Source organism: Lactuca virosa, chromosome 6, assembly GCF_052849685.1.
Source record: "Lactuca virosa cultivar CGN04683 chromosome 6, Lactuca_virosa_CGN04683_v6, whole genome shotgun sequence".
Classification (NCBI taxonomy): Eukaryota; Viridiplantae; Streptophyta; class Magnoliopsida; order Asterales; family Asteraceae; genus Lactuca; species Lactuca virosa.
In genome coordinates this window covers 25,305,217-25,327,115 of record NC_136431.1, presented here as the reverse complement: position 1 = coordinate 25,327,115, position 21,899 = coordinate 25,305,217, and the positions used below count along the sequence as shown (strand labels likewise).

The following is a 21,899-nucleotide window of genomic DNA, read 5'->3' as shown; positions in this document are numbered from 1 at the left end:
AAAGGCAACTTCTTCATCTCCAAATCTGAAAGTAAGTTTAGATTCACGAATGTCGACCAAGGCTCTAGCAATATTTAGTAAAGGGCGACCAATAATTATTGGGACATTAGTATCTTCCTTCATATCTAAAACGACAAAATCAATTGGAAAAACAAATTTCTCAATTTTTACCAATATATCCTCCACTATGCCTCGAGGATGAGTCACTGAACGATTAGCCATGTGAATTGTCATTCTTGTAGCCTTCAAATCCGGAAGATTTAGCTTTTGATAAAACGAGTAAGGCATTAAATTTATGTTTGCCCCCGAATCGGCGAAAACATACGTCTTTCATGTTATTTCCAAATTCACACGGAAGAGTGAGGCGTCCAGTATCTCCCATTTTCTTTGGTAGCTCACCCATAATCACTTTTGAAATATGCTCACTAAGGATTACGTTGGTATTCTTCTCCAATTATTGACGGGTGTCTAGTAAGTCTTGCAAGAACTTATCATATTCAGGAACTTGTGATAATGAATCGATAAAAGGAGTATTTTTTGGAATACCCTTTACCTGCTTCATGAAATTCAAATGTTCCTGCTCCAATGGATGAATTCTTTCCCGAGACAAAAATGGTAAAGGAGGACGATAAGCTTGCGTATCATCAAAAAATTTACGATCAGGATGTCTCCACGTCGTGGAGATAGAATCTCCATGTCGTGGTTGCGGTAATTCAGCAATCTTATTTTCCTCGACTTTTAACTTCTTTGGATTTGGTTCCGGTTGATGTGGCTCGACTTCTAGAGCTTCTAAGAACTCAGAGATGGTATCTTCTTCAGTTTCAATCACCATAACTTGCGGTTGAGGTTTTTTGTCGGGAATTTTTGGAGAAAGTCTTTCATTAACCATATTGGTTAATTGTCCACGTTGAGCTTCGATGTTGTGTATTGATGCTTGATGATTCCTCAGCAAAGCTTGCTGGTCTCTCATGAGAATTTGACGGTCTCGTATCACCACACCAGTATCATTATGTCTTTTCTCCGAAGCCTACATGAATCTTGTGAGCATGGACTCTAAATCGACCTTCTTTTCAAGTGGTTGCTTTTTTTAATAAGGGCCTCGATCAAGCTGCTTATAGTTTTCTTCTTTTTGCTTCTTATATTCATCATATGGCAACCACTCTTTCTTTGGTTTCCTCCAATATACATCATATTTGTCTCAGCTTGAGTAACAAACTTGAGCCTTCTTATTCTCGTGCTCATCCAAGTGGCAATCTTTGGTTAAATGAGGACCATTGCATCTTTCACAACCAACTCTCATAGCATGTATGGATTGGTCCATCTTTGCCATCCTCCATTCCATAATGTTTAACATAGCTAGAACAGCAGCCATATCTTCAGAAGTGTCACCCCCAATTCCTTTTGCTCCATCATGTCTAGGATTGTGATATTCACGCAAGTGCTTGGAAAACTCTTCAATTAGTTCCTTGATTTCTGCTGGAATTTTCTTGGTTAACGGTCCTTGAGAGTCAAGGAGTTGCCTTGTCATGACATTAACTCCATCATAAAAGATCGATACTTCTTGTTGCTCATTCAAATCATTTTGGGGACAATTTCTTATCAATCCCTTGTAGCGTTCCCATGCCTCATAAAGTGACTCACCCGGTTGGTGCTTGAAATTTGCTATGGCTTTCTTGAGTTTAGAAACTTTCGAAGGTGGGCAAAAGTGTTCTAGAAATTGCTCACGCATTTGCGCCCAAGTAGTAATTGCATCGGGTGGAAGTGCCTTCAACCAATCCTTTGCAGCTCCCTTGAATGTGACAGGTAGCATTCTAAGTAAAACTGTAGTGCGTGGAACATTTGGGATGTTGAAGTAATCAGCAATGTCATTGACTTCATCAAAGTGTTTGTAAGAATCCTCATGATCTTTCCCGGAAAATGGAACTTCCTTAAGTGCGGAAAGAATGTGTCCCTTCAGCTCGAATGTTGCTGCAGCAGGAATTGCCGCTTGCATTAGACCGGGACCGGTGTCCTCTCGAATTCTCTTTTTATATGCCTCCATATACATATATGTAATGTTTGCCATCTTGTTTTTTGGCTTGTTTTCGGGTTCGCTTCCTTCTTTATCGGCTTCTGTTTTGGAATCAGATTCGTTAAGTTTAGGATTTTGCTCAAAACTTTCTAACTTGCTTTCGTTCTTCACGAAATTGCTTGATTCACCCACGTTCTTCCCCTTCTCCTTTCCAAAAACTGATTTAAGATCTTTAAAAGGCGACTTCTTTAGTGGATTGGTCCCTGCGTTTTTATACGTCTGTTTGTGAAGGGCTGACTCTGGATCTTCAAGTGGTGGTATCAATGGTGTGTTGGATCCAAGGGTCATGTACTACTGCAATTAAAACAAAAATAAATACGTAAAAACGAACAAAAACTACTTCAAAATGCCTACTGACTGTTTACCACGACGTGGCAAGGGCTACCACGTCGTGTTGTCGCAGAAATCCTAAACAGAAACGAAAAAAAAAACAAACGTGAAATAACCGAATTCACGTCGTGGGGTTAAAGCCCACGTTGTGACTTCAGTTCTAAAAACTAATGCTCAAAATTAACTTTTTGCAGGTTTTACCCCCAAAAAAGTATCTATTAACCTAGAGCAAATAAATTTTAAACTAAATAGCCGTTCCCCGGCAACGGTGCCAAAAACTTGATGTGTCGATAATGCTACACCTAAGTTTACCTACTATCTAACTAGCTATTCGACTAAGGCAGATGTGACAACCCGTAATTTCTATCTTGTAAAAGTCAAACTTGGTCAAATAAAGTCAAACATATTAATCAAGGGTCAAACTTATTTCTTTTATTATCTTAATATAGTTAGATTAAGGAGCTAAAAGTGTATGGAACTTGTATATATGAGTTATAGGGTTTATGGAGGAAAGTCTTTTGGAACCGAGGACCACAAACAGCCTTCGGGTCGTGATCATGCCTACGGATCGTGAACCATCGGTGTACGGCCGTGAACTCATCCCCTATATATATTAGTGTTGACTAATTTAAGACTCACTTCTACACTTCTGACAACAAACACTCGCATTTCTCCCAAATATCATCAACCGTAAACCCTCTTTTCTCTCATCTATCATCCGATGATCCTTAATCCACCTTCGGATCTGTTGAGAATCATCAAAAGTTCATCCTTTCAGCAATTAAGTGTTCTTCATTTCTGAGTTTTCGACCGTGAACCCTTCAAATCTTCAAGGGTCGTGAACCCTTTACGGCCGTGAACACCGAGATCTGGCCGTGAACATCAAACAGTTTCATGATTTCGGTTCTAAACCTTCTTCTATAAGTGTTCCTTACATCCTAGGTTGTTTTCCTAATGCCTTTGAGGTTATATTCACTAACTTCATGCCAATATGTTGCATAAATTGCTATTTAGGACTTGTTTTGTCCCGGGAACTAGCTTGTGAATCAATCATCCTATATCGAACATTCAATCGTATCACTCACATAAGGTGAGTTCATACCCCTACAAATTACAGTTTTAAATGCTTTTAAATGCTTTTTAGGGGGAGAATACATGTAGTACACAATATAATTGTGTTAAACACTTACATGTGAAAACGTCAAACAAAAGGATTTCTTATACTCAAACACTTGTTAAAACCATTTTAAAACTATTCTTAGATTTCTGTTTTTATCAAAATCATATTTGTGTATCTATTTACGTATAAGTATGCTTTAACGAACTCAGGACTATTGCTAAATACCTTGACTCCTGTTCCTTGTTTGGTTGTGGGCTTAGGGTAGGATCACTAGTCCGACTGTTGGCTAAATCATAGTTATACTTGCTAAATATATACATGAATATTTAAACCCCCATTTTTAAGGAACATACTTAACTCAGTTGCTTATGTTGAACAATTGAGTCTTTTCTGCAAATCAGTAACAGTTCAAACAAACATACTAGTAAACTATAACAGGTATATTTTAGAGGATCACAACACATTATTTCTAGATCAGAGGAACATACATGAGTCAATACATACATACTATAACAAGAATAAGAAGGAACATACATACTATAACAAGAATAAGAAGGAACATACATACTATAACAAGAACAAGATAACTAAAATGTGAGATACTATTTCATGATATAGCAATATACTTGTTATGTCACATTTTATAACTAGAGTCTCATGGAGGGAGAGCGATAGATCTATACGGGATTGACCATCCCACACCTTGCTGCTAGCTACAGTGGGACTTGTAGGTCTACGGGTGACAAATGTCATACCATTTTCGACGCCTGAAGAACGTCGTGTTTTATACTAGTCAATCAAGCATGGTTATAACCTAATCACATTTAACCTAAATTAACCATTTTGGTTACAGGGTAGTTAATGCATCAGTAGCTTATCTTATAAATATGGAAAACTTGCATTTTATACTAATTCAAGTACAAACATATATTTTTACAAGAGAACGAACATACAAAACAGTCGGGTCTTGGGTAGAAGACTACATTTCATTTTTAGAAGAAAAATATAGGATTTTTTGGGAAGCATTCAAACATTTTACTAAACAAACACAAACATCTTCATGAAACAAATACAAACCTTTTACATTAAATACTTATGAACTCACCAACTTAAATGTTGATACTCTCTTTCAAAATAACTTGTATTCTCAGGGAACCAGTAGTCAGGTACACTGGACCAGCTTTTGAGAAGACGGAGCATGTTCAAGACTCGTCTTTTATTTTGATATATGCATTTTTGGTGTCATATAACTACTCACATAACACACATGTATTAACTATTATATTAATGCAATGGATGTTGTTGCTTGTTTTACTATTATGCATTGTTATGATACTGTACATGACGTCCTCCGCCTCCGAATGTTTCCGCCATCTCGGTTTGGGGGTGTGACAGATTGGTATCAGAGCATTGTTTATAGTGAACTGAGTATATCAACCCATAAAAGATATACAACTATAAACACATCGGGATTAAAACACTCTGACCAAGAGAATATACTTTATAAACAATAAAATATTTTACTAAGAGTATACATACATGCATTCATACTAAGAACAATGTCATACAAGAACAGAACAAAAGTATTGCGTTTGTTGAATAGCACAAGTAGGCTTGGGGACATATAATCAAGTCTGGGATTGATATAGCATGATCAACTATATCTGTCCCAGAACTGATTAGCATGTGCCTAGGAATGATTGTGGCGTGGCAACAAGTCTAAAACTTACCAACTCTACTACAATGAAACATTAGAACATAACATAAATTTAAAATAATATAGGAGTATTTTGTTGTACTATAATTACTTATGTGAAAACTAAAAAGGGTCTTTACTAGTAGGTCAATAGTTACTGAGTGGATACGCTAAGATTATATGTGACTAAGATGTTATAGACTTAGAATTTGTAATCTTCGCTTTACTTCTTGTTCCTTGTTTGGTTGTGGTCTTAGAGTTGGATCACTTATTTGAAAGTCTATTCTATCTTGGTTATATATAGTTGGTATGCACTAAGTAAGTATTGAACTAACTGGTAAGGATCATCCTATAAATATCTTTAGTAATACGTCTATTATACGTCTCTTACACCTCTTTTCTCGCTTAGATAACATGGTTGGATTCCATCTCCCTGGCGACCCGTACTTTCCCAATCAAGGGAACGGTGGATGGCTTGAAGCTGAACCCGAAGAAGAGAACCCGGTGATCCCAGTAGAAGAAGACCCCGAGGAGAGTTCTGAGGAAGAGAACGAAGAGAATGAGCAGGAGGTGGAACGGGTGTTAATTCCACCCAAGGTGATAGTCACGGGCACCCTAGGGAATGTTCGTACAAAGACTTCACCAACTGCAAACCCAAAGCCTTTAATGGCAGCGGTGGAATCATTGCCCTCTCGCAGTGGTTTGAGAAGACGGAGTTTGTCTTCGAAATATGCTCCTGCCCGGAAGGAAGCAAAGTAAAATTTGCTGCCTGCACCTTCGCAGACAGGGCCCTCACATGGTGGAATAGCCATGTCAAGTCACTTACTCTGATAGTGGCTAACTCGATGGACTTGGAAGCTCTGAAGGAGCTGATGATCGGAGAATATTGCCCGAGGGGCGAAGTTCAGAAGCTTGAACAGGAGCTTTGGAGCCTGACCATGAAAGGCTCTGACATAGTAGCCTACACAACTAGGTTTAGCGACATGGTGGCTCTGTGTCCATGGATGGTCCCCACTGAGGCCAAGAAGGTTGAGAGGTACATCTGGGGACTGGTACCTCCATTTCAGGGGAATGTATTGTCTTCAAACCCCGCTACATTCGACAGTGCCAAACGATTGGCACAGCGACTCATCAGCCATGGAGTCTGCACACCAGCGACAACCCCTGTTGTCCTAGAACCGACCAAAACCAACGACAACAAGAGGAAGTTTTGGGACAGGAAGAAGAACAACTCGACGCAGAACTCTGCCAAGAAACAACAGATTGTGGTTGTTCATGCCGCAACAACCCCTGCTGCCCCTGCGCCGGCGAAGCAGTACGCTAGGAGTTTTCCTAAGTGCAACAAGTGCAACTTCCACCACAACGGCCCCTGCCGGGAGATGCAGTGTGCTAACTGCAATAGGAAAGGGCACACAGCCTGTTTCTGTAATGCTCCGGCAATGCCAATCACCCAGGTCCCTGGTACTTGAGCAGGCCAGGCCTGCTACGGTTATGGCGAGGTGGGACACTATAATAGGAACTGCCCGAAAGCAGGAAACCCTGGTGGAGTAGGGAGAGTTCTGGCGATAGGCCATGATGAGGCTGTGGCAGACCCTACGGTGGTCACGGGTACGTTTCTCCTCGATAACTCTTATGCATGCATACTATTTGATAGTGGAGCGGAGAGGAGTTTCGTGAACCAAAAATTTGCACACTTACTTAAACAACCACCACGAACACTAAAAGAAACGTTTATCGTAGAAATGGCTAACGGGAAGACTGAGAGCACTAACAACATATACATAGGATGCACCCTCTCTCTAGATAACTATTCATTCCAAATCAACCTCATGCCTGTCTCAATTAAAAGTTTCGACGTCATTATCGGCATGGATTGGTTGAGTCTCCATCGTGCTGACATCATGTGTTTTGAAAAAGTCGTTCGTCTTAATCTACCGAATAGTGAAACCTTAGTTATCTATGGCGACAAACCAGGAACGAACCTTCAAATCATCTCTAATATACAAGCCCAGAAGTACTTACGAAAAGAATATCATGCGTTTCTTGCCCACGTGGTTGATATGAGCCAAAAGGTGAAAGACATAAAGAACATCCCAGAAGTACGCGACTTTCCCGACATTTTTCCCGAAGAACTTCCAGGATTACCACCACAACGTCAAGTCGAGTTCCAAATCGACTTAATTCTAGGAGCTACCCTTGTATCCAAATCGCTTTATCGACTAGCACCAGCTGAGATGCAGGAACTATCTAGTCAACTGAACGAACTGATAAGCAAAGGGTTCATTAGACCAAGCTTCTCACCCCGGGGAGCACCGGTCTTGTTCGTGAAGAAGAATGATGGATCGTTCTGTATGTGCATCGACTACCGCGAGCTAAACAAACTAACCATCAAGAGCCGATACCCTCTACCACGGATAGACGACTTGTTCGACCAACTCCAAGGAGCGAACTACTTTTCAAAGTTAAGATCCGGGTATCACCAATTACAAGATTATAGAGGAATATGTTCCCAAAACAGCCTTTCGAACTCGTTATGGTCACTAAGAGTTTGTAGAGATGCCCTTTGGATTAACCAATGCGCCCGCAGTGCTCATGGACTTAATGAACCGGGTGTGCCGTCCTTACTTAGATAAGTTTGTGATCATGTTCATTGACGACATACTCATCTACTCACGCAGTAAGGAGGAACATAGTCAACACTGTAACATCCGGAGTCCCAGGTACATCATTTTGATTATTTACTTTTGAAGTTTATAGAATGACTTGACGAGTTGGTGCTACAACTCGCCGAGTAGTATCGCGAATGGCCACGTGGGTTTAATGACCTACTCGACGAGTCCGAGAGGCGACTCGCCGAGTAGGCGCTGGGATGAGAAACCCTCAATCCCCGGGTTTGGGTCCTATTTAAAGGCACTTATAGCCTCATTTGCGGCTACCCTTCCTTGAGAGCAAACCCTAAACGGTATGTGATCCTAGAGAGAGAGAGAGTGCTTTGCTAATTATGAGTGTTTGGTGCATTTTGTGAAGAGAAGAGAAGATTTCCAAGCCAAGGGACAGGAGGGTGATGCTAGATCTGAGGTTGTTTCACTTTAAAACTTCTGGGAAAGGTATAAAGCTTTCACCTTTCTCATCCTATTGTGTAGATCTTATGATTTTGTGAATCTAGGGTTTTTCCACCCAAATATGAGGACCTTGAGGGTTCCATGCTCATTGAAAGGGTTGAACTTCAGATCTGGACCATGTGAGGTCCCTAGAGTCCAAAAGTCCTTACTTTATCCAACCAGAATAGTGATCTTGTGTGAAAAACCCTTTTTGGGGTGTGTTTTGTCATTTTAAGCTCAAAATGACATGCATGAACGTAAAGCCTGTGACTTTACGTGATAGACGAGCCTTAGGAGTGTAGATCCATAGTTTGGGGAAGTTCCCTGCCTTGAAAACGACTGAATGAGAGATGAGTCTGAATGGACTCTCCGAGTCAAGAAGCCGACTCGACGAGTCGGATGGGGTTGTCCCGATGGAATAGATCGTACAGCAACTCGGCGAGTTTACGGGTCAACTCGGTGAGTTAAGCCAGACTTTTGAGTAATTTTGGGAATGGCGAGCAGACTCGTCGAGTTCCATGAGTGCACTCGACGAGTAGGGTCAACATGGACTGTTGACTCGAGTTTGACTTCTGTTGACTTAGGGTTTGGTCAACCGTGTCTTTGGGAAACATGGAGGGGTAAAATGGTCCTTTCCCCACTTCAAGAGAGAGAGAGAAAGATATATAACTTAGTAAAATATGCAATATTAAGAGTTAATTATATATACTTATCTTATATGATTAGGAGGAGGCTAGACTGGTGATTTGTGTGCGAGAGTATTCATTCACTCAGCTTACTTACGAGGTGAGTCTTCTCAATATACTTGCCTTGAGTGGTACATTGTGTGATTGAGCTGTTTATTGTGTTTATCTGTGTATTTGATATTCTGCATTATGTTTTTGTGATTTATGCTGAATATTGTTACTATGAGCTTACTGAGCTGGGACCGGAGGGTCCCACTGAGACACACTGACTGGAGGGTCTTATCGAGTTATAGCCTAGAGTGGCTAATGAGTTGTATGTGGTATTTTGGGGAACTCACTAAGCTTTATGCTTACCGTGTTATGTGTTATGTGTTTCAGGTACTTCCGATGATCGCAGGAAGGCCCCAGTTTGATTGTACACACACTCGCTTTGGGGATTTCTTTTGGAGGATCCTGGTTTATGTGATAAACAACTTTTGATAAATAAATTGTACTAATGTTGCTACTTGAGATTTTCGGGAAATATGATATGTGATTTTTATGTTCAAAATGAAAAAAAAATGGTTTGAAAATTCCGGTGTTACAAGTTGGTATCAGAGCCGTGGTTTAAGGGATTCGGATGCACCTCCGGGTGTTTTTCGACTCAAACTGAGCGTTTGAGAAAAATTTTCAAAAGAAATGATTTTTTTCTAAAAACGAGAAAGAGCTTTAAGAGAAAAAGAGTTGGAGCGGTGTGTACAATCAGCTAGAGCCCGAACGGTGATTTCCCAAGATACCCTTACTTTGTGTTATGAGATATTTATGAAATGTTCTGTTAGGGTTGCATGATAGAAAAATTAGGCTAGGTATTTCATATCCTAGGGCTAGAGTTGCCTGATTTGTGATGTCGTAGCCTAGGAAGTGTTCTTGATCAATATTACATGCTATTTGCTCTGAGTATGTACTAAGTTTTGAGTCGAGAGATAATCTAGGAGGAGGTACCTAGATGAGCTTGGGAGGAGTCTTCTAAGAGAGTAGTCTGTGAATCGTGAGGTTTAGAATGTTGTGAATTAGAATCCTAGGAGGAGGACTTGGGGTGACCACAGGTGGGGTGTGGAAGGTAGTATTGGGCTCGTACTATTGAAGGCATCTGGTCTGTGTGCAATCCAAGTAAGAATACTTAGGATGCTGAAGAGCAAGTAAGGATGAGTAGTCATGTGTGATTATGCTCGAGCGAGTCTCTGATGATTTTGTGTTGTGTTTCAGAGACATCATGGTAGGTACACGCCATCACCCCGGGAGCAATGGGACTAGTGATGATGAGATTCGCAGGATCATTCACGAGGAGGTGGCCGCAGCTATTCGAGCGGAGATTCCTGAGATGTTTGGGTCTATTAAGACCACTTTGATTGAGACTTTTGATGAGCGGTATTTCGTTGTTACTGAGGTCGCTGCTGCTGCAGCCACTGCAGCTCTCGCTGCTCCCAGACCGCTGGGAGGTGACTCGTTGCTGTACCGGGAATTCAGCAACACGAAGCCACCGGAGTTTGATGGGGCTCAGGATCCGATTGTTGCGATGAGATGGATCTATGATATCGAGGGTTGTTTCTACACTTGTTCATGCCCAGAGCATTTAAGGGTACGGTTCGCGCTGAACCAGCTCCGGTTGGGAGCGAAGGACTGGTGGAAGTTTGTGACAACTAGTTTCACCCCTGCAGAGCATGCTGCGGTGACTTGGGAGATATTTGTTGGGATGTTCCGAGATGAGTATGTCCCCCCTGTGGAAAGGGAACAGTTGGCCCAGGAGTTTCTGTCTCTTCGACAGAAGACAGAGTCGGTGACTGTGATTACGCGGATGTTGCACGAGAGGGCGTTGTTTTGCCCTGAGCATGTGGCGACTGAGCAGGCTCGCATGAGTCGGTACTTGAGCATACTTAGGAGGGATATTCGGGAGTTCGTGGTGAACTCTTCATACCGTACATTCTCTAAGCTGCAGGCGAGTGCCAGGAGGAGAGAGATCGAGCTGGAGACTCAGGCGAGGGAGGACGCGGAGTCTCAGGGGAGAGACCGACGACCGGCGTAATCGCAGCCGACAGCCAAGCGGGCTAAACCCGCTGATCCGAGACCAGGAGGCCAGAAGGGCCGCACTTGTGGCAAGTGCAGCAAGAGTCACGAGGGATCTTGTCGGGCAGGGATTTGCTACAAATGTGGCAAGGAGGGGCATATGTCGAAGGATTGCCCCAAGGGTTTTGCAGTCTGTTTCCACTGCAATCAGACCAGCCATAGGAAGGCCGAGTGTCCTCAGCTTGTTCAGGGATCAGCCCAGGGTTCCACTCCTGCTGCATTGCGTGTTACTGATGTTAGGCCGGTGAAGGCCGAGGTTCCGAAGGCTCGTGGGAGAGTTTTCCAGCTGACAGCGGAGGAGGTCCGCGCAGCACCGGATGTTGTGGCTGGTATGTATTCCTCTATTTATCTATTTATTTGCTCTGTGATTCTTTTATGATTATCATGTGCTATATTTAGGTACATTTCTTGTGAGTTTTGTACCTGCTTTAGTGTTATTTGATTCGGGTGCGAGTCGATCCTTCGTATCCATAGCCTTTAGTCGTCACATTGGCAACCAGCGTGAGGTATTGAGTCGACCTCTGAGGGTTTCTTTAGCTGACGAGCATGCAGTTTTTGCTACCAAGGTGTTCCGAGGATGCGTGCTGGAGATTTTTGGCTTCAAGTTTCCGATCGACCTAGTACCGATCGCGATGGGAGATGTTTGTGTCATCGTGGGCATGGATTGGTTGAGCCATTTTGGAGCAGTGATCGACTGCGAGCGTCAGTTGGTGACTATACGAGACCCTAGTGGGGGAGTGCTTACAGTGTATGGCGAGAGTACCAGATCTGGGTCAGCTTTCTGCTCTGCCGCCAGGACAAGGCAGAGTTTACAGCAGGGTTGTATGGGATTCCTGGCGTATGTGATGGATTCGCGGACCGTGTCAAAGAGGCCGAGTTCTGTATCCGAGGTTCCGATAGTATGCGAGTTCCCTGATGAGTTCCCCGAGGAGTTACCGGGTGTGCCTCCCGAGAGGCAGGTGGAGTTCCGGATTGATTTGATTCCGGGTGCGGCACCTATTGCCAAGGCACCCTATCGCCTTGCGCCACTAGAGATGCAGGAGTTATCCTCTCAGCTCCAGGAGCTACTGGGGAAAGGGTTCATTAGACCGAGTAGCTCACCTTGGGGAGCTCCGATCCTTTTTGTCAAGAAAAAGGATGGTTTGCACCGGATGTGCATTGATTACCGGGATTTGAACAAGTTGACGGTCAAAAACCGTTATACACTTCCGAGGATCGATGATTTGTTCAATCAGTTGCAGGGGGCATCTTGGTTCTCCAAGATTGACCTAGATCTTCACGGCACCTCCTCCACCATAGTGTGAGCTGGGAGCAGCTCCGAAAAGCGAGGCCTACTTCTTTTTTTCCGCGAAGACTTCGTTCCGGAGGACGGGCTATATTCCCTTTAATATTAGTCTAGCCCAGTCTAGGCCAACCATATGGATCTGAGGTCCGGATATCATCAGATGAGAGTTTGCGAGGAGGATATTCCGAAGACGGCCTTTAGGACTCGTTATGGGCACTATGAGTTTGTGGTGATGCCCTTCGGGCTCACCAACGAACCGGCGGCGTTCATGGACCTCATGAACCGGGTGTGTAGGCCCATGTTGGATCGATCGGTGATCGTGTTCATCGACGATATTCTTGTGTACTCGAGATCCAGAGAACAGCACGAGGAGCACCTTAGAGAGGTTTTGGGAGTTTTGAGATCGGAGAGGCTATATGCCAAATTCTCTAAGTGTGATTTCTGGTTACGAGAGGTCCAGTTCCTAGGGCATCTCGTTAATCAGAATGGGATATTGGTCGACCCATCCAAGATTGAGGCAGTCATGCGATGGGAGGTACCGAGATCCCCATCCGAGATCAGGAGTTTTCTGGGATTGGCCGGTTACTATCGGAGATTTATCAGGGATTTCTCCAAGATTGCAGTTCCTCTCACCAAATTGACCCGGAAGGGTGATACTTTTGTTTGGGGGCCTCAGCAGCAGGCATCATTTGAGACCCTTCGCCAGAGATTGTGCGAAGCTCTAGTGTTAGCCCTTCCGGAGGGAGTGGAGAACTTTGTGGTTTATTGCGATGCGTCTATCTTAGGGATGAGTACAGTGTTGATGCAGAGGGGTCACGTGATAGCATATGCGTCGAGGCAACTGAAACCTCGTGAGACGAGGTATCCCACCCATGATTTGGAGTTAGGGGCGGTGGTGTTCGCCCTCAAGATTTGGTGCCACTATCTTTATGGTGTGCGATGTACTATATACAAGGACCAAAAGAGCCTGAAGTACCTCATGCATCAGCCCAACTTGAATATGAGACAGAGGAGGTGGTTGGATGTGGTGAAAGACTATGACTATGAGATCTTGTATCATCCGGGCAAAGCTAATGTGGTAGTCGACGCCCTCAGCCGTAGAGCCGAGAGCGCTCCGATCTGAGATATGTGTATGAGGATGAAGGTGATGACTCCAGTTTTAGATACCATTCGAGAGGCCCAGGTGGAGGCCGTGAGACCAGAGAACCGCAAGAGGGAGCGGGTGATTGGGCAGGTGTCAGAGTTTGTGACAGACAGTCGTGGGCTTATGACTTTCCGAGGGTGGATTTGGGATCCCTATACTGGTGGAGCTCGCCATGTTCTGATGGAGGAGGCGCATATATCGAGATTCTCGATCCATCCAGGATCCACTAAGATGTACTTGGACCTGAAGAGGGACTATTGGTGGCCCTGTATGAAGAGGGATGTGGCTTGGGTAGTCGAGAGGTGCTTGACCTGTCGTCGGGTTAAGGCCGAGCACCAGCGTCCTCATGGCAAGCTGCAGCCATTAGAGGTTCCCCACTGGAAGTGGGATCAAATTTCCATGGATTTTATCACCAAATTGTCGAGGATTGCGCGAAGTGTCGACGCAATTTGGGTGATTGTGGACCGGTTGACGAAGAGCGCTCACTTCCTTGCTATTAGTGAGAATTCTTCTACAGAGAAACTAGCCGATGTATATGTAAGAGACGTGGTAGCTCGGCATGGAGTGCCGAAGTCGATAGTGTCAGATCGGGATGTGCGCTTTACTTCCAGGTTCTGGAAGAAGTTTTATGAGGAGTTGGGTACGAGATTGCACTTCAGTATAGTCTACCACCCACAGACGGACGGTCATAGTAAGCGGACGATTCAGACGCTCGAGGACATGCTTCGAGCATGTGTTATGGACTTCGGTGGAAGTTAGGACACATATCTGCCCTTGGCCGAGTTTACTTACAACCACAGGCACCATTCCAATATCGGTATGCCTCCTTTCGAGCTCCTTTATGGGAGGAGGTGTCGGACTCCTATCTGTTGGGGAGAGGTGGGGCAACGAGTGATGGGTAGCACTGAGATAGTGCTCAAGATGACTGAGCAGATTCATCAAGTCAGGCAGAGGTTACTGACGGCCCAGAGTCGCCAGAAGAGTTACGCAGACAGGCGACGATCCGAGCTTGAGTTTTAGGTTGGAGACTTTGTCCTCCTGAAGGTATCCCCTTGGAAAGGGGTGATCCGATTCAGGAAACGAGGCAAGCTTGGGCCCCGATACATTGATCCTTTCAGGGTGACCGCCAGAGTAGGTATGGTAGCGTACCGTTTGGAGCTACCTGCGGAGTTGAATCAGATTAATAACACCTTCCATGTGTCTCAGCTAAGGAAGTGTGTAGCCGACGAGACGGCGGTTGTACCATTAGAGGACATTCAGGTGGATGCGAGCCTGAATTTCATTGAGAGACCAATTGCGATCATGGATCGAAAGGTGAAGGTTCTAAGGAACAAGGAGGTACCCCTGGTTCAGGTCCAATGGCAGCATAGGAGAGGGTCCGAGTTGACGTGGGAGCCGGAGTCCGAGATACGAGAGCAGTATCCAGAGTTATTTCCAGATCATGACTTCGAGGGCAAAGTATGATTCTAGTGGGGGAGAATTCTAACATCCGGAGTCCCAGGTACATCATTTTGATTATTTACTTTTGAAGTTTATAGAATGACTCGACGAGTTGGTGCTACAACTCGCCGAGTAGTATCGCGAATGGCCACGTGGGTTTAATGACCTACTCGACGAGTCCGAGAGGCGACTCGCCGGGTAGGCGTTGGGATGAAAAACCCTAAATCCCCGGGTCTGGGGCCTATTTAAAGGCACTTATAACCTTATTTGCGGCTACCCTTCCTTGAGAGCAAACCCTAAACGACCTGTGAGCCTAGAGAGAGAGAGTGCTTTGCTAATTGTGAGTGTTTGGTGCATTTTGTAAAGAGAATAGAAGATTTCCAAGCCAAGGGACAGGAGGGTGCTGCTAGATCTGAGGTTGTTTCACTTCAAAGCTTCTGGGAAAGGTATAAAGCTTTCGCCTTTCTCATCCTATTGTGTAGATCTTATGATTTTGTGAATCTAGGGTTTTTCCACCCAAATATGAGGACCTTGAGGGTTCCATGCTCATTGAAAGGGTTGAACTTCAGATCTGGACCATGTGAGGTCCCTAGAGTCCAAAAGTCCATGCTTTATCCAACCATAATAGTGATATTGAGTGAAAAACCCTTTTTGGGGTGTGTTTTGGCATTTTAAGCTCAAAATGTCATGCATGAACGTAAAGCCTGTGACTTTACGTGATAGATGAGCCTTAAGAGTGTAGATCCAGAGTTTGGGGAAGTTCCCTGCTTTGAAAACGACTGAATGAGAGATGGGTCTGAATGGACTCGCCGAGTCAATAAGCCGACTCGACGAGTCGGATGGGGTTGTCCCGATGGAATAGATCGTACAGCAACTCAACGAGTTGACGGGTCAACTCGGCGAGTTAAGCCAGACTTTTGAGTAATTCTGGGAATGGCGAGCAGACTTGTCGAGTTCCATGAGTGCACTCGACGAGTAGGGTCAACATGGACTGTGGCTCGAGTTTGACTTCTGTTGACTTAGGGTTTGGTCAACCCTGTCTTTGGGAAACATGGAGGGGTAAAATGGTCTTTTCCCCACTTCAAGAGAGAGAGAGAAAGAGAGATAACTTAGTAAAATGTGCAATATTAAGAGTTAATTAGATATACTTATCTTATGTGATTAGGAGGAGGCTAGACTGGTGATTTGTGTGCGAGAGTATTCATTCACTCGGCTTACTTACGAGGTGAGTCTTCTCAATATACTTGCCTTGAGTGGTACATTGTGTGATTGAGCTGTTTATTGTGTTTATCTGTGTATTTGATATTCTGCATTATGTTTTTGTGATTTATGCTGAATATTGTTACTATGAGCTTACTGAGCTGGGACCGGAGGGTCCCACTGAGACACACTGACTGGAGGGTCTTATCGAGTTATAGACTAGAGTGGCTAATGAGTTGTATGTGGTATTTTGGGGAACTCACTAAGCTTTATGCTTACCGTGTTATGTGTTATGTGTTTTAGGTACTTCCGATGATCGCGGGAAGCCCCCGGCTTGATTGTACACACACTCGCTTTGGGGATTTCTTTTGGAGGATCCTGGTTTATGTGATAAACAACTTTTGATAAGTAAATTGTACTAATGTTGCTACTTGAGATTTTCAGGAAATATGATATGTGATTTTTATGTTCAAAATGAAAAAAAAAATTGGTTTGAAAATTTTGGTGTTACAAACACTTACGTCAGATTCTAGAAACACTACGAGTAGAGAAGCTTTATGCGAAGTTCTCTAAGTGTGAATTTTGGATTCGAAGAGTCGAATTCTTGGGTCACGTGGTTAGCGAGGAGGGAATTGACGTGGACCCTTCCAAAATAAAGGCCATTGAGAACTGGTCAGCACCAAAGACGCCTACAGAAATTCGTCAATTTCTAGGCCTCGTTGCTACTATCGCAGGTTTATTCAGAACTTTTCAAAGATTGTGAAACCCCTTACCACATTGACCCAGAAAGGTGTGACCTTTGACTGGGAAGAGAAACAAGAAAATGCGTTCCAAACGCTAAAGCAAGCCTTGTGCAACGCACCAATATTATCCCTCCCAGAAGGGATAGAATATTTCGTGGTTTACTGCGATGCATCCATCCAAGGGCTTGACTGTGTTCTTATGCAATGAGGAAAGGTCATCGCCTATGCCTCAAGACAGCTTAAGACACACGAATTCAACTACACTACACATGATCTTGAGCTTGGAGTAGTAGTATTTGCTCTGAAGATCTGGATACACTACCTGTATGGTACGAAAAGCACTATCTTTACAGATCATAAAAGTATTCAACATATATTCGACCAGAAGGAGCTCAACATGAGACAACGACGGTGGGTCGAGCTACTAAATGACTACGAATGCGAAATTCGTTATCATCCCGGTAAAGCCAATGTAGTAGCTGACGCCCTAAGTCGGAAAGAATACTCTGGTCATGGAGTCAAGGCATTGACTATGACAATCCATTCACATCTATCCACACAAATTAAGGAGGCTCAACAGGAAGCCTTGAAACCTGAAAATGTGGCATGTGAAACCCTAAGAGGGATGGATAAGAACTTAGTAGCCAAGGGTGACGGAGTCTTATATCTCATGGATCGGATCTGGACACCAAAGTTCGGTGGCTTCAGAGACGTCATGAACGAAGCGCACAATACTCGATACTCCGTTCATCCAGGTTCAGATAAGATGTATCTGGATCTCAAAAAGTTATATTAGTGGCCTAACATGAAAACAGATATTGCTACCTTTGTGGGCAAGTGCCTTACTTGCGCCAAAGTTAAAGTAGAATATCAAAAGCCCTCAGGTTTACTACAACAACCGAAGATACCTGAGTGGAAGTGGGAGCGGATTACAATGGATTTCATAACCAAGTTACCCAAGACAACGGGTGGACTTGATACCATTTGGGTAATCGTCGACAGATTAACCAAGTCTGCACACTTCCTGCCAATCAAAGAAACCGAAAAGATGGAGAAATTGACAAGGACATACATTAGGGAGATCGTACGACTGCATGGTGTGCCCATCTCTATTATCTCCGATAGAGACAGTAGATTCACTTCAAGATTCTGGCAGTCGCTACAAAATTCCCTGGGAACTAGGCTGGACATGAGTACAGCCTACCACCCACAAACTGATGGACATAGTCAGAGGACGATACAAACGATGGAAGACATGCTGAGAGCTTGTGTGATCGACTTTGGTAAAGCATGGGATATCCATTTTCCATTGGTCGGGTTTTCATACAACAAGAGCTACCATTCTAGTATCAAAGTTTCTCCATTTGAAGCCCTCTATAGCCGGAAGTGCATATCCCCTCTATGCTGGGCTGAAGTGGGTGACACGCAACTAGCTAAGGGACAAGTCCCTAACAACACTCTCACAGGTCCGAAAATCATTCGAGAAATGACAAATAAGATCGTTCAGATTCGCGAACGATTGAAAGCCTCTAGAGACCGACAGAAAAGCTACGCTGACAAAAGACGTAAACCTTTGGAATTTCAGGTTGGTGACCTCGTTCTATTGAAGGTCTCACCCCGGAAGGGCTTGATACGCTTCAGAAATCGTGGTAAGCTAAATCCAAGGTACATTGGGCCTTTCGAGATTCTCGCAAGAATCATACCAGTAGCTTACAAACTCAAACTACCTCAATAACTTAGTAACGTACACCCTACCTTCCACGTATCGAACCTAAAGAAGTGCCTTTCTGATGAGACTCTTGTTATCCCACTCGATGAGATTGAGATCAATGAGAGCCTCAACTTCGTGGAAGAACCAGTAGAAATCATGGATAGGGAAGTCAAACAAACCAAGCAAAGTCGTATCCCGATAGTGAAGGTTCGCTGGAATGCAAAGCGGGGACCTGAATTCACTTGGGAGCGAGAGGATCAAATGAAACATAAGTATCCTCATCTTTCTATCTCGTAAAAGTCAAACTTGGTCAACTAAAGTCAAACATATTAATCAAGGGTCAAACTTATTTCTTTTATTATCTTAATATAGTTAGATTAAGGAGCTAAAAGTGTATGGAACTTGTATATATGAGTGATAGGGTTTATGGAGGAAAGTCTTTTGGAACCGAGGACCACAAACAACCTTCGGGTCGTGATCATGCCTACGGGCCGTGATCATGCCTTCGGACCGTGAACCATCGGTGTACGGCCGTGAACTCATCCCCTATATATATTAGTGTTGACTAATTTATGACTCACTTCTACACTTCTGACCGCAAACACTCCCATTCTCTCCCAAAGATCATCAACTGTAAACCCTATTTTCTCTCATCTATCATCCGAGGATCCTTAATCCACCTTCGGATCTGTTGAGAATCATCAAAAGTTCATCCTTTTAGCAATCAAGTGTTCTTCATTTGATGTTATATTCACTAACTTCATGCCAATATGTTGCATAAATTGCTATTTAGGACTTGTTTTGTCCCGGGAACTAGCTTGTGAATCAATCATCGTATATCGAACATTTAATTGTATCACTCACATAAGGTGAGTTCATACCCCTATAAATTACAGTTTTAAATGCTTTTAAATGATTTTTAGGGGGAGAATACAAGTAGAACACAATATAATTGTGTTAAACACTTACATGTGAAAACGTCAAACAAAAGGATTTCTTATACTCAAACACTTGTTAAAACCATTTTAAAACTATTCTTAGATTTCTGTTTTTATCAAAATCATATTTGTGTATCTATTTATGTATAAGTATGCTTTAACGAACTTAGGACTATTGCTAAATACCTTGACTCCTGTTCCTTGTTTGGTTGTGGGCTTAGGGTAGGATCACTAGTCCGACTGTCGGCTAAATCATAGTTATACTTGCTAAATATATACATGCATATTTAAACCCCCCGTTTTTAAGGAACATACTTAACTCAGTTGCTTATGTTGAACAATTGAGTCTTTTCTGCAAATCAGTAACAGTTCAAACAAACATACTACTAAACTATAATATGTATAGTTTAGAGGATCACTACACATTATTTCAAGATCAGAGGAACATACATGAGTCAATACATACATACTATAACAAGACTAAGAAGGAACATACATACTATAACAAGAATAAGAAGGAACATACATACTATAACAAGAACAAGATAACTAAAATGTGAGATACTATTTCATGATATAGCAATATACTTGTTATGTCACGTTTTGTAACTAGAGTCTCTTGGAGGGAGAGCGTGAGTTTGTGTATAGATCTATACGGGATTGACCATCCCACACCTTGCTGCTAGCTACAGTGGGACCTGTAGGTCTACGGGTGACAAATCTCATACCATTTTCGACGCCTGAAGAACGTCGTGTTTTATACTAGTCAATCAAGCATGGTTATAACCTAATCACATTTAACCTAAATTAACCATTTTGGTTACAAGGTAGTTAATGCATCAGTAGCTTATCTTATAAATATGGAAAACTTGCATTTTATACTAATTCAAGTACAAACATATATTTTTACAAGAGAACGAACATACAAAATAGTCGGGTCTTGGGTAGAAGACTACATTTCATTTTTAGAAGAAAATATAGGATTTTCTGGGAAGTATTCAAACATTTTACTAAACAAACACAAACATCTTCATGAAACAAATACAAACCTTTGACATTAAATACTTATGAACTCACCAACTTAAATGTTGATACTCTCTTTCAAAATAACTTGTATTCTCAGGGAACCAGTAGTCAGGTACACTGGACCAGCTTTTGAGAAGACGGAGCATGTTCAAGACTCGTCTTTTATTTTGATATATGCATTTTTGGTGTCATATAACTACTCACAGAACACACATGTATTAACTATTCTATTAATGCAATGGATGTTTTTGCTTGTTTTACTATTATGCATTGTTATGATACTGTACATGACGTCCTCCGCCTCCGAATGTTTCCGCCATCTCGGTTTGGGGGTGTGACAGCAATGTACCTTTTCGCACATAGTATAGCATAAACAGTTGGGTATCGATCACAGGGAACGGTTTAAGCTAACTAATTTATCTACTAAAAATTAACCTAAAATACGCAAAAGTAATTTGGTTTTTATATTATTTTACAAGTTCAGACAACTTACTCTCCTAATTATCAAATTCAATCAATGACTAAAAACACTCATGTTTAGTTTGAATGGTGCAAACGAGCCGAGTCGAACCTGAGCCTGGTCAGGCTCGACTCGGGCTCGTTTACGTTATATGAGGCTCGAGCTCGAGCTCGGCTCGATTCAAGCTTTCTTTTACTGAGCTCGGCTCGAGCTCGTAAAGAGTTATACAAGCTCGGCTCGGGCTCGAGCTCGACTCATTTTTATCTGACGTGCCTAAATAAGCTTAAGCTCGGTTCGAGCTCCTTAAAAAGCTTGTTTAATAATACCCTAAATTCATAATTCCCCTAATATATTTTTATTTTAATATATATAAATAATAATAAACTATATTGTATAAAGGCTCATTTAGTCTCGCGAGCCTAATCGAGTTTAGTGACATAGGCTTGAGCTCGAGCTCATTTAATAAACAAGCTTAATATTAAGCTCGGGCTCGTTTAAAATATGTTTCGAGTCGAGCTTTTAACGATCCGATCTCGAGTAGCTCGCGAGTAGCTTGGCTCGTTTGCACCTCTAGAATCCACTTCTCCTCGATGGTTAGCTACTAATTATGGTTAATTCACGTTGGTTACCAATTATTATGTTATTAGCAATTTAAGTCCAAATTTATTAATATTTAACTAATTAATGTAGAACTATGCATGGTCACACATAATTTAACACATAATCAATTATGAATTATGAATGGAGCTATGTAAGATTGATTAAGCAAATATAATTATAATCATAATATATTTCCTCCACCACAACCAAATTTAATAACTTTAATTGCTAATCTAAGATTGGTT

The 21,899-nt window shown here is 42.7% G+C and overlaps 1 non-coding gene across 1 annotated transcript; it reads left to right on the top strand.

Annotated features, from left to right (window-relative positions):
* Positions 1–1,574: 1,574 nt before the first annotated feature.
* On the top strand, positions 1,575–1,681 carry LOC145123037 (small nucleolar RNA R71). The gene has a single exon (XR_013714917.1). It is a non-coding gene; the product is annotated as a small nucleolar RNA R71 (small nucleolar RNA).
* The last annotated feature ends 20,218 nt before the right edge of the window (positions 1,682–21,899 follow it).